The 14392-nt window shown below is 37.2% G+C and overlaps 1 protein-coding gene across 1 annotated transcript in view; it reads right to left on the bottom strand.

Annotated features, from left to right (window-relative positions):
* Positions 1-14392, bottom strand: part of LOC105623605 (cilia- and flagella-associated protein 58-like) — a 322608-nt gene that overhangs the window by 215263 nt on the left and 92953 nt on the right. The window lies entirely within an intron of this gene.

Here is a 14392-nt window from a genome sequence, read left to right as displayed (position 1 = left end):
ATATATATATATATATATATATATATATATATATATATATATATATATATATATAGGTGTCCCGAAAGTTTTTGTTAATCGCTTTTGTGTAGATTGAACGGACTAAACTGAGTCGAAAAGTCCTGTATCTTTTTGTAATTTTCACAATAACTAACAATTAATTACTATTACGCATTAATTACTAAAAATTGCCAAATATTGATTTTGAATAATTTTTTAATCAAATACCATCAACTTTACAAAAAAGCTACAAGAGACAAAAATCATTTATTTTCTTCTCATAGAATTCTAAGAATTTTTTCTAGAATTTTTTATTAACTTTTTATTACTGCATTTTTTTATTTTTATAAACATAAAAAAATACAGTATTAAAAAATTCTGAAAAAATTCTCAGAACTTTATAGAAAAAAATGAATGATTTTTGTCTTTTGCAGTTTAACGGAAACTCCGCCCGCTGTGACGGAATGTTTAAATTCTTCGGTATTGATCGTGACGGGTAGAATTTCACAATTCGTCGCCTGTACTGTACAGAACAACCCGTTTTTACAATGTTACAATGCAATTACAATGCAAATTAATTCGTCATTACTGTGATGACACGCTGTGATCCGATCATGTTCCCATTGGCTCGGTAGAGCCAGAGGGTTACGAGAACGACTTTGGCCAATCGCTAGACAACGCGCGTGTTATTGAAGGATATGCAAGATGTGTAATCATTGAACAAAGACCTCCAAAAACCTTCAGTTATTTGCCAACGAAAGTCTATTTTCATTTAAGTTAAGCACGCTTGGTTCGGCGGGAGCGATAAGGAGCAGAGGTTAGCGACACAGGGAGTAGGAAGTGCCACGGAGTTCCGTCGGTAGCGAGTCGGTTTCGGAAGTTAGGATCGCGAATGGCTTTTGCATGTGCATTGAACAGGTCGCGATCGGATGAAACATGATTCTGTTATCGAAATATACGGAGGTAATCCTAGGCGAGAAACAAATTGTTAATACGCTGCGATAAAGGTAGGAGAAATATAATCGCTGACGAGCTCTAGATGTAGAGCTTTGGTCATGAGGTATACGAATAAAGTATAGGCCTATTGCGATTTATGCCCTCGACCGGGAGTCATTCGGACAGCGATCGGACATGCGTAATCAACGCCGGTATGGACAAAGGCGCGAGCAGTGTGGTTGATTCTCGCAATCGGGAGGTCGCCCATGAATTCGACGGGCATGTCGGCGCATTTACGCGTGCATGATATGCACTACAATAAAGAACGAATCGAATGGTGGCGCGGGTCCGTAGAATCTAGAATTCGTGTCGCAATGAGGTGAGCATTAATTGAGAACCGTCATGCAACGTTCGAATATGATAATGCTGGATAATGAGTATTAAGAGCGGGTGTACGTAAGACGATTCTTCGTCACTCTTGGGAAGCTAGCTTGACGGAATCTTCCTCGAATATGAATAAGTCCATCTTCATTCATATAAGAATTGAGAACAAAGAGCGGGCTGTTCTTTGGTACCAAGCGCTTATGTTTTAGAATCCCGATTTTATTAAGAAACCTGTTTGATTACATAGTTTTAAGCCAGCGTTTGGCACTGAATTTTTTCGGGGAACAAGATTGTGGTATTCGCCACGGTGGACGGTTGGTTCATCAGAGATGGATTGCCACATGCGCTCGATGTCTTGAGAATCAATTAAGGTTTGCCGATACATTTTGGCGATATCGGCGATAAACACATAACGGTACACGGTATTGGCGTCACTGCATTATAGGACAGTAGCTAAATCTCTTTGAAAGTCAATGCACATGATCATTCAACGATGTCCCGTTTGATGCGGCATGAAGCATTGAAAACCACTCGTAACTGGATTGTTGTACTACTGTCACGTAAGACAGCATGATGCGGAATATAATAAGTTTGCTCTGGTTTGACAATTTCTATCAGTGGGTTTTGGTCATATGACCGAGTGTTTCGTACTCTACGAGAAATTCGCGGTACTCGGAAACGTTAATTGGGTCTCGAATTAAGCGTTATTCCAAGCGACGAAAGCTCGAAATAGCAATAGAGCACCTATCGAGATAGGTGGTTTTTAAACGGTAATCGGATGATATAGCATTCTTCCGTACGGATGTATGAGAATAAGTGACTTTAAAGTGCTCTTCGGTGCTTCTCAAGGCTCCGAGGAGCTTTCTAAGGCATTTCCTAAAAGCGACGAAGATCGCGATCGAGTGTTTCAATAACAACTCCGTTATGCGCAAGTATGGAAATTGACTCAATAGTCGAAAACGGGGCTATTGGTCCAGAAAGAATCCAGTCGAGAGTCGTATTTTGCGCGATAGGCTCATGTTCGGAACCTTTTCGAACATCGTCGAGAACGGGCCGTTAGATGCCGAATAGATCAGCACCGATTATGATATCGATCGGATTCGAACTCATGGGGTCACGATCGACAAGCTCGAATCCGACGACGTGTTTCCAATTGCGTGGTATCGACTCGGTAAATATTTCATTAATGATCGAAGTATAAACGTGGTCATAGTATAGGCAGGTCCGTCGCGAAACGCCGGAGTAATTGTAATTTGGGCTGCGTCACGCACGACGGACTGCATTTCGCTAATGTTAGTAATGGAAATAAAGCGATTAATTTTCGAAAGGCATAAGCGTTGAGAAAGCAATTCGGAGATGAATGTAGAGACGAATCCTTGATCAAGAAGCGCGCGAATGGTGACAAAATGACGTGAGGCAAATAAATTCACACGCGCGTAGTCGTGAGCAAGATTTTGGAGCTCGGCGCTTTTCGATACAAGTGCGTAGCGACGGCGCTTACATTCTCGCTATTCGTGCGGACGATTGCTTAATGTCGACAGGCTTAACAGAATTAAAATGTAATGCCATTTATAATGACTTATTGAATTTTTGTTTTGTTTTCAACTAAAAAATCAAGCCAATCATGCCAATGTTCAGTAGCGCAACTGAGGTTGCAAAGCTTGTATCGCTTTATTAGTTTGATCGCGAAGCGTGCGAAAATCGTTGAACGTTTCTGTCGTGAGCGGTAAATTGAACAGCGATTGTAAATGTATCGTATAAGGTGTATAAGCTTAAATCCGCTGTTTGCTCATAGGTGGCATTAGTGAGTGTACAAAGTTACCCTGGGCACACAACACACTTTTTTTTATGTGTTTGACATCTGTCAACATTAACCAGTGCACATCATTAGCAATTTCATACAACAACATACATTTCTTCTTTCGTAATCATGTCTAGTTTTTTGCTAAAAAAAAAGTATATGCGGGAAGCTTTGCTTTTCTGTTTCAATTTGAAGAAATCGGCTGCTGAATCGCATCGAATGCTTGTGGAAGCCTATGACGACAATGCTTTGTCGGAAACAACGTACAGAGATTGGTTTCGCCGGTTCAATGACGACCTGAGTGACAAGAATCGAAAATCGAAACCTCAGGAAGGTTGAAACTGTCAATTGCAAGCTCTTTTGGATGATACCCAATCGCAAAAAATGCTTGCCGAGCAATTGAGTATTTCTCAAGTAGCCATTTCCATGCGGCTACATGCCATGGGGAAGGTTCAAAAGATCGAAAAATGGGTGCCGCACTGAACGATAGGCAGATGGAGCGACGCCAAAACACGTGCCAAATTCTGCTTGCCAGACAAAAAAGAAAGTCGTTCCTGCATCGGATTGTGACAGGCGATGAAAAGTGGATCTATTTTCAGCATCCTAAACGCAAGAAATCTTGGATTGATCTCACCCAACCATCAACATCTTCCTCAAGACCAAATCGCTTCGAACGGAAGACGATGCTGTGCGTTTGGTGGAATCAGGAGGGTGTCATCTACGAGCTGTTAAAACTTGATGAAACTGTTAATGCTCACCGCTATCAACAATTGATCAAATTGCACCATGCTCTGCATGAAAAAAGGTCACATTATCGGAAAAGACATGACAAGCTGATTTTTCTCCACGACAACGCACCATCGCACACGTCAACAATGGTCCAAAACTACTTAGAGACACTCAACTGGGAAGTGCTACCCCATCCCGCTTACTCACCAGACCTGGCACCTTCTGACTATCACCTGTTTTCGTCGATGGGCCATGCTGAGCGGCATTTCGATTCTTACGAAAATGTTCGAAAATAGCTCGATGAATGGTTTGCCCCGAAAAATGAGGAATTTTTTTGGCGTGGTATACACAAATTGTCCGAAAGATGGGAAAAATGTATAGTTAGCGAGGGCAAGTATTTTAAATAAATTTGTTTTTGCTTCTTAGAAAAAAAAAAGTGTTTTTCTGACTAAAAAACAACGGATTTAAGCTTATACGCTTGGTAATAAGAATATTTATTATCGTACCGGAAAACGAAAATATTTCACGCGATAGTGAAATTATCATTACCGCGAGATAGTCAAAAGCGTTGCTCCTTTACTACTCCCTCTTTACACATGAACATAAATAATGCATGCACTCGACATTCGTTATTCCGATCATCATGAATCATCGATTTAAATTTCGCGAAAGCTTTCCCATTTGTCAATACTCCTGTCGAAAGTTGATCCTCGAGTAAGTTGATCCTCGAAAGATGCAACGATGACCGGGACGAGTTATTAAGATCATTTACATCGTGTGCAACGGGATGGAGTTCGCTGACTTCGTGAGTATAGTACCTCAGCCATGTAATCGGCTGCTTCGTGATAATAGTCCTCACACGTCAGGAAGTAATTCTGAATGAAGTACGCATGGATTGCCTTTAGTTTCTCATTCGCAGCTAGCGCAATTTTGCAATCCAGCTCCTGGCGAAGATCTCCTTGAGAGTTGCGAGGCGTTGCCGCATATCTTCTTGACTTATTTCTTAAAATTAGTGAGTGTGCAAGATATGGCGCCCATCTTTTGTTTTGCGTATTCATCAGTTTGTCGAGAGACGACATGATTTCCAACAAAAAGGCACGACTCGGAATGTTCGAGATTCAAGCAAAATAACTTTTCTTGACGCCGATCCGGCTCAAAGGATCAGAATATGTTTTGTGTTTGTGATGCTGATATCACCTTGTATGGAAGGCTCACTCGCCAAGGCGGTATGTAATAACGATGACTCTCTTTGTTGTAACTATTCAAAATTTATTGTTGAGAGAATTAAGATTTGTTCAAAGTGGGCGGTAAGCGGTGTTCGTAATCCGATAATTGATGCGTTTGGTAAGATATATGCACAAGTAAGTTTGGTAAGATATTTGCACTTGGTACGTCGTCAAGTAATTTTTCGCAGCCGTTCGGAAGAAAGAGTATTGCGAGCAGTAACGAGACCAGCAAATCTCATCGAAGATTCAGGTAATTCTCGCGCACTGAATGCCCTCGTGGTACCAAGAATGTTCCATGATAAAAAACAACATTAGCATGCGACAAAGTGTCGATGTGGTTCGCACTTAATAATTCGAGAAGTAGTGAATAGGGAGTAGATGATTCAAATTGATCGGGATCGGGAAGCGAATTTTCGCACTCGGAACGTGGGCGCGATCGTCAACTTTTCCAGTGTCGCGCAAGAGAGGTCGCGTGCCTTCTGAGATAGATAGCACGATTAGAACAGGAGCAAGATACACGCATGTTTTGAATGAAACGTGGTCGCATGATTGAACAGGGACGACGTCTACGAGCTATTTATTTGCCATCCCCGTGAATACATTTAAAATTAAGTATGATTCCGGAAGATTTGGTATCAAAAATAGCGCCAACTTATAATTCCATAAAAATAGCATTTCCCAAGTGACATATATATCATTTGTAAATAAAAGATTTGATATTAATAACTGACACCAAGTTTAATTCTAAGAAATATGCGTACTTTCAAAAATGATATAAAGCATTTCAATTGCACTAATTGTATAAAACTACTTTTAAAAATTCCCAAGATTTCGTAACTCTTAATTTAAAAAATAGAACTCACTATATGTATCTATACAAATTTTTCCTGTTCCATGTCAAATGTGATAGTAACTATTTAAAATCTTCCTTTAAAATGTTATATCACAAAATTGCATTATTTTACTCAATCCAAGGGTTATCACAATTAAGGACATAAGTATAAAATAAAAAAACTGTTAATGAAAAAAAAATGCTTTATGCGAAAAAACTTGTCGCTGCTAAATATTAAATTAGGAAAATAGGGAATAGCCCAGATTTTTTGATCGTAATGAATGAATGCAGGAGTTTTTATATTTAAAAAGATCATAGTTTTGAATGTCCTGAATTATAGGCAATGTTTTGTCACCTCTTGTTTTTGCCGCTAGTACTACCATATTGAAAAATCTGCAAAAAATAGCACTTTTTGAAGTTTTTTCGAAATATCTCGCGTTTAACGCATTCTATCGCAAAAATAGTTATTTTCAAAATAAAGCTGAGTAAATTTTCCACAAATTATATCTTACAAGTTTATTTGTGCAATACATACTTTCGAAGCTAGAGCGCGGTAAAAAAACATGTACTTTGAGTGCAGGTTATGTGCAGGAATTAAATAAGCCTTAATACTATATATATTAATACTATATATATATTTTATGGTTTTATTATTACACCCTAAAATAAAATAAATGTTATATTAGATGTACCACTTTGCTTCCGTTTTTTTTTCTGAAATTCGAGACTTTATTGTAAAACTGGTTATACATTTATGATTCAAAGTATTGTCCATCGCCACTACTGGCCACTACTTTCTCCCATCTTTCGGATAACGTACGAATCCCGCGTCGAAAAAACTGGTCATCTTTTGAGGCTATCCACGAATCGATCCAATTTTTTACTTCTTCATAAGACCGGAAGTGCTGGTCAGCCAGGCCGTGTGTCATTGATCGAAACAAGTGATAGTCAGAGGGAGCAACGTCTGGAGAATACGGCGGGTAGGACTTCCCATTTCAACGTTTCCAAGTATGTCTTGACCACTTTCGCAACATGGGGTCGAGCATTGTCATGCTGCAAAATCACTTTATCGTGTCTCTCGTTGTATTGCGGCCGTTTGTCTTTCAATGCTCGTCTCAAACGCATCAATTGCGTTCGATACCGATCGCCTGTGATTGTTTCAGTCAGTTTTAATAGTTCATAATACACTACGCCGAGCTGGTCCCACCAAATACAGAGCATGACCATGGACGTCAAAATCACCGTTCTTGAAGCGTTGAAACCACTCATGACACGTTCTTTCACTAATAGCGGCCTCGCCAAGTATTTGAGAGCATTCGATGAGCCTCAGCCGCAGATTTCTTCATATTGAAACAAAAAATTAAAACTTTCCGCAAATGACGAGAATTTGGCTCGTAAACTGACATTTTCAATCGAGAATAACTTTATGCAGACACAAAACGACTAATGTTTCTATGGGGTTATGTTGATAGATGCCCAAGTTTATTGTATGACGTCTATGATCTATTTATTTCGACCACCACTTACCGCTAAAGCCATCTATAGGAAAACGGCGGAAGCAAAGTTGTACACCTAATAATATATATATATATATATAATATATATATAATAATATATATAATATCGTATGAAACAGTAATGATATAATTAAAGATATAATTATAAGATATAATTAAATAATATTATAACATTAATCAATTACAGATGAAAGCTGGATCATTGTATGGATTGTCGAACTCTTCGAAGTCGTCTTCATCGCATGCAATTTCTTATGCATTCTCGTACGACGATCCATCACAGTACGAGCAAATTACTGAACATTTAAGGCAGGCCTTTTTGTAACTGCAAAGTGACCGATATTCTTTTTTGCACTTGCAAGAAATCATTTGAAATAGTATATCCGGTGTTGGTTTCTTAGTCGTAGCAATCAAAGTAAGGCCAATATTTTGGTGTTGCCATCCCCATTCCATCAGATTATTTATCTTTCGGATTATCCTTCTACTGTTGAACCTAATAATATGTTCTTAATGAGTGTTGCTGTGCTGATGCTGATGTAGGAGGCAGCATCGCAAGATTGAAAGTGCGATTATTGGCAGATTTCAAGAAACAATACCTGGTCGCATCTAATGACGATATGTAATCTTCTTTGATATATCCATATACTGCTAGAAGAAAACTAAATCGCTGTTCTCCAGCAGTTATATCTTCAGGCATGTTCATTAAAAATTTGTATAATGTTTCCCATATGTGAATTCTTCTGCAACGTGTTGAAAAATTTAATTTTGCCTTCGTTAAAGGAAGCAGACGTGATATCACAATCACTAAATGTGTGGAGAAACAATACATGTTTTGCCATTTCTCGTGACAGCAGCTCTGAAGTAGAACACACCTGTTGTTCAGTTTTCCTCTGCCCGATTTAATAAAATATATTGACTTGGTTCGGAGCTAGAATCGTTAAGAGCACTAGAAAATCTACATCTTCGTCGATGATTACGACCAAATCAAACACAAATGAAGTGTCAATGGCCGTATTGACAATCAATGCATCAGCGTCTTTTAAGGCTTCTTTTTCTGCCAAGTCTCTCAAATTTGGACTCATCCGTCCACAACACTTTTTAAAAATCTTCTACAGTCTAATTCTTGTATTTTTGCGACCATTGCAATCTTTTCTTTTTATGTATTGAGTGAAGAAGTTTCCATACAGCAGCTCTATTAAAGAAAACTGATCTAAGTCTCCTTTTCATAGTTGCTTACAAATATCTGTTTGTCGTGGCCTAAGTTGAAATTTACTTGAATTATAGGAGTAGTTCGCCGCCTATCTCGTTTGGAGAGCAATGGACTTATCTTTAGTTTTCGTAGTCATCCCTGGCTTCGTGGTCTATCTTTGTTGGTTCTAATTTCACGAAAACGCTTGATGTATGTAACAGTGGACTTGGGGATCTTCAGTTTTGAGGCAATGTTACGAATAGAAAGACTATCATTGTAGTATGTATTGATTACGGCCCTCGTCTCGGTTCACATTTGCTCGTAATCACGGAGCCATCTTATAATTCACAAACACTTTTTTTTAATTCAATAAAAAAATTAAAACTTGTATTAATATTAGAGCACCACATACGTTGTTATCAAATTCTTGTCTCTCCATTTTTTACAATTGTTTTCACATTACGATGTCATAAAAGAAAACAGGAAATATTTACAAACACACGAACAAAGATACAGCATCAAGCGGAATTGAAATTGATCATTGTTGTCAACTAAATGCTTATTTTTAGAAGATTACAAAAAAGATTTGATTTTTTCCAATCGTAAGGATCAAATGATAATATTTTGTTTTGTTTCTTATATTTTATAAATAAATATAATGATTTCTTTTGATCGAATATTCATGTTTGTCTTAAGCATTTTTAACCATATAAGTATGCCTAAAAATTTTTGACCGGCAGTGTACGTTGTTAAATTCTTCAACTTCAAATATTATGCAAAATGCCCAGAGTCCACGTAGTCAGAACACTTCGATTCCTCGTTCGAGTTAGTCCCTCAATGCTTTTCATCATCCTCATCAGCGTCTGTTCAATGCATATATCTGTCCATGTTCCGCTCCAAAATTTATCCGTTCATCTAATTGTGAAAAATTCTCGCGTTGTAAATTACTCGTACTCTTTAGATGTCATATTCTTTCGTAAAACTATCATATCTTGAAGATATAATTGTATTGATTTTGCATAAGAAAAATAATCACAGGCATGGAAGAAAGGAAGCATTTTTTGAATAGTTTGCAAATGCAGTTGCCAATTTCCTGATCTTTCCGATAAATTGACGAGTATCATCATGCGAAAATATTGCACCCATAATTTTGCAGTTGGACTATAATTTTCAAGTTTTACGAAAAAGACTGTGCAAATTTATCCTCGAATGTTTTATAAAAAGACTGATCATCTGCAATAAGAACCACTGATTTGTTTATGTCACCGAGAATCATTACTACGTTTTTCTTCAGTGAAATCTATCATTTGAAGTATAATTTTTGTAAGAGCCAGATGTGTTAGTATGTGAGCTCTCAGCGCACATGTATATGCATGATGACCCGTCATCATTTTATCTATAGAGATTGATGTATAAATCGTAATTAATTACAAGTTCCTTTAGTTCATTTCCAGCCATAACATAATTTATACATTCTAGAAAGACATTAATAAACAATCGGAATCTTGCCGCGCTGATTATAGCATGTGTTATATTCGTACACTTTGTTTTCCACTTTTTATGAAAATTAACTTTTTCACTTTCTCTTCGAGGAAGACGTTCAAACTTTCCAGTACAATCGTCTTAATATCTTGCAGAAAATTGTCTGCTAGGGGGTAGTGCTTTGTTTCGTACACTTGTGAATGAATATCCTCTAGCATTATTACCGCTGCTTCTTTCATAACACAAAGAAAATCATTCAATCACAAATCCCCTTATCATACAACTTTGCTTCCACCGTTTTCCTATAGATGGCTTTAGCGGTAAGTGGTGGTCGAAATAAATAGATCATAGACGTCGTACAATAAACTTGGACATCTGTTAACATAATCCCATAGAAACATTAGTCGATTTGTGTCTGCATCATAAATTCTTATTCTCGATTGAAAATGTCAGTTTACGAGCCAAATTCTCGTCATTTGCGGGAGGTTTTAATTTTTTGTTTCAATATGAAGAAATCTGCGGCTGGGGCTCGAATGCTCTCAAATACTTATGGTGAGGCCGCTATTAGTGAAAGAACGTGTCGTGAGTGGTTTCAACGCTTCAAGAACGGTGATTTTGACGTCCAAGGTCATGCTCTGTATTTGGTTGGGACCAGCTGGGCGTAGTGTATTATGAACTGTTAAAACCGACTGAAACAATCACAGGCGATAGGTATCGAACGCAATTGATGCGTTTGAGACGAGCATTGAAAGACAAACGGCCACAATACAACGAGAGACACGATAAAGTGATTTTGCAGCATGACAATGCTCGACCCCATGTTGCAAAAGTAGTCAAGACATACTTGGAAACGTTGAAATGGGAAGTCCTATCCCATCCGCCGTTCTCCAGACGTTATTCCCTCTGACTATCACTTGTTTCGATCAATGGCACACGGCCTGGCTGACCAGCACTTCCGATCTTATGAAGAAGTAAAAAATTGGATCGATTCATGGATAGCCTCAAAAGATGACCAGTTTTTTCGACGCGGGATTCGTACGCTACCCGAAAGATGGGAGAAAGTAGTGGCCAGCGATGGACACTTTGAATTATAAATATATAACTAGTTTTTTACAATAAAGCCTCGAATTTCCGAAAAAAAACGGCGGAAGCAAAGTTGTACACCTAATAACATTTTCCAAGTTCAATTCCGGACCACTTGACATCGAAACGATGTCTCATGCTTTTATATAAAGCGATTGGTAAAATGTCACGAAACATATTTATTGATTTGTAGTTTCATTTTTTTACAGTAATTCTTAGTACTGTAAAAATTGTATCATAATCACTGGAGGACGCATTAATAAATGGCAAGCACAGTATTTTCGTTTTATGGAATAATTTGCCTTTAGCTGCTTCTTTCATAAAATCATTCCATCTCGATATGAAGAGCAAATTCGGCCTATTTTTCATACAGCCAGTGCAAATCCGATGAAGATGACAATAGTTGGCTGGAAACTGGATGAATATATCATAAATTGAAAATTTTAATTGGTTTCAAATCAGATTTCTTCTTTTTCTCGCTATGAGCGGAATGGATCCAAAATTCCCAATAACTTCAGATGTTGACATTGTTGTGAGACGTTCAATTTTTTGATCGGAAGCAACAGTTGTTGAAGGAGTCAGACATTGAATTCCGCCCATGAAATATATTTAAGCCGTCCAATATTTCCGTATTGAAATCTGCATTTCGAATAAAAACTATGAGAATGACAATCGATTGATATCGGAACGCATTATAGCAAAGATCTCCAAATGCACTGCTTCTTGATACGATAAACAAAAGCTTAAAGCTGATAGTATTTCGAGGAATTTCCTAAATGCGTATTTTTTGTTCGCTGCGATTTGTTGCCGTTGCAACGCTCCGATTTGCAACGGCGACAAATACGATCTTGCTGCGCTGATTATAGCATGTGCTATACTCGTACACTTTATTTTTTACTTTTTGTGAGAACTAACTTTTTTACTTACTATCATTTTCTCTTCGAGGAAAGTTCAAACTTTCTGGTATAACCGTCTTAACATCTTGCAGAAAATTGTCCGATGGAAGGTAATGCTTTGTCTCATATACTTGTGAATATCCTTTAGCATTATTGCCGCTGCTTCTTTCACACGCGAAGTCATTTTTCCTCTTGATTCGATTTTCTTTCCGCGTATTGATAAGTATTTTATATCCGATATTACGAAAACAATTGGAGACGATTTCTTGCCGACATTAGCAACAATAATATCATCATCATACTTAAAATCTACTTTTTACTGTTCTTACATCTGGATGATATTCTCATTGTATTTGCGCCATTAATTCCTCAATAGTAAACTGGCATTATCTTCTAAATATGCATAAATATATTGCATCACTTGATCTACGTTCGATGACGGCTGACCTCGTTTCTGACTCTCGGGTAGCGTATACAATTTCTTCATGCACGAGTTGTGATATCTGGCTCAACTGCAACCAAATCTACTGCTTGATTAACATGATCTATAATTTGGCGTATCCAATCGTCATTGTGCTTCGAAGCAATTTCTAAAATTGTATCTTTCATCGAAATCTTTCTCACTTCATAAATAATGTCACGTTCGATTAGTTTTATTTTTTCTATGTGTTTTTTCAAAGATTCCTCGGTTATTTCTTCTGCACAAAGAAAACATTCTTTTTTAAATTCGAAAGTTGAGACAATAGAACGTAATGTTACTCTTGGAGTGCTAGTACTACCGTCTTTGCGCAGAGTGCAGCGATAAGTTTTTCATTACTATACGATTTTCAGCATGTCTCGTGAACACGCACAGACGTTCGGCCTTTGAAAATTGCCCTTTTCTTTTCTTTTTTTATTTGATATTTCAAAAGTCTTCACGCCTCTCTCTTTCACTTTAACCACATCACTCCCTAACAACTGTTCACAAATAAAGCATTTTTCCACATCAGCCATCGTTTATAAACATGCTCAATTCGACAATATACAAAACGCACATCGAATAGTTGAACATTTACTAAAGTATGAGACAGATAAAATGAAATATTCTCGACAACAGTGTAAATACGTCCAGATCGTAGTATATTACGGGATCACCTACGATCCAAATTCGTATATTAGAGGAGATCGGTTCAGTTGACTATAGGGTAAGTAAAATAATCGAGGCTACATTAAAAATATAACACGCAAGACACGCGTAAACGTATCTAAGTACGCAGCAGCGATTTCTGTTCAGTCTGCTGTAAGATCTTGTTATTGAACACATCTATGATAGAAGTTACGCTACAATTTAAAAAAAATTATACATCAATTGTAAGTAAATATTTTTATTTTTAAAGTTTTTTTTTACAATCGTATATGATTATTTAAGATACTTAATATCTATTTAGATAATAAGTGTAGTTCTTGCTTAATAAAGTCCTACAAATTTTGTTTGTTTATGTACCTTTGTTTATGTATATTGTTAATGTTTTTTAAAAAATGAACGGATGGGAATAGTAGACTAACCACAATATAGAATTGTATGAGTCATTTAGTGACGACTCTTACAGTCTTTACTCAAAATTTTATTCCTTTAAAGAGATTTTTCTCAGTGGTAAATATTATAAGTTTAGTTCCTTCAATGTCCAATCTCGAAAATTAGGCTCAATCAACGTTTTTTTGCGAAATGGACAAATTTTGCAAAAAGAAGCATTGTTTCCTGCGAAACGAATGTTTGTGTTTAAAATATTTTTATAAAAGTTTTATTAATATGTAGCCAAAGATGTAGCTCAAAATACATTAATCTTTATTTTAATTATCTTAATCAAATTACCCCGATCCCGGGACTAATTGAATCAGATGCATTAGAAAAATGTATTTTTTTATTAGTTATCAATTTCCCCTTATTATTAAAATATTGAGTAGTCAAATGTATGTAGTAATTGGTTGAATTCATTTTTTCGATAAATCTCTTAATACTGTCTGTAAAAATTCGAAAATAAGAAATAAGTCTATTAACCCCAGTCTGCTCTACCTGTCCACGAGATCTATCGGATGAATTCCTATATAACTCATTCATATATACTCCTATTTTTTATACATAATTGAAACTGTGCAGTATAATTTGCTTTCACTCTGTAGTCAAGGGACACTGTATATGAGCGTATGTGAGTCGTGCGTGCGTGCGTTTGTGCGTGCGTGCGTTTGTGCGTGCGTGCGTTTGTGCGCGCGCGCGCGCGCGGGCACGCGTGTGTGTGTGTGTGTGTGTGTGTGTGTGTGTGTGTGTGTGTGTGTGTGT

Source organism: Atta cephalotes, assembly GCF_000143395.1.
Source record: "Atta cephalotes unplaced genomic scaffold scaffold00060, whole genome shotgun sequence".
NCBI classification, from domain to species: Eukaryota; Metazoa; Arthropoda; class Insecta; order Hymenoptera; family Formicidae; genus Atta; species Atta cephalotes.
Note: the sequence above shows the minus strand (reverse complement) of the source record. Positions and strands in the feature narration are given on the sequence as shown.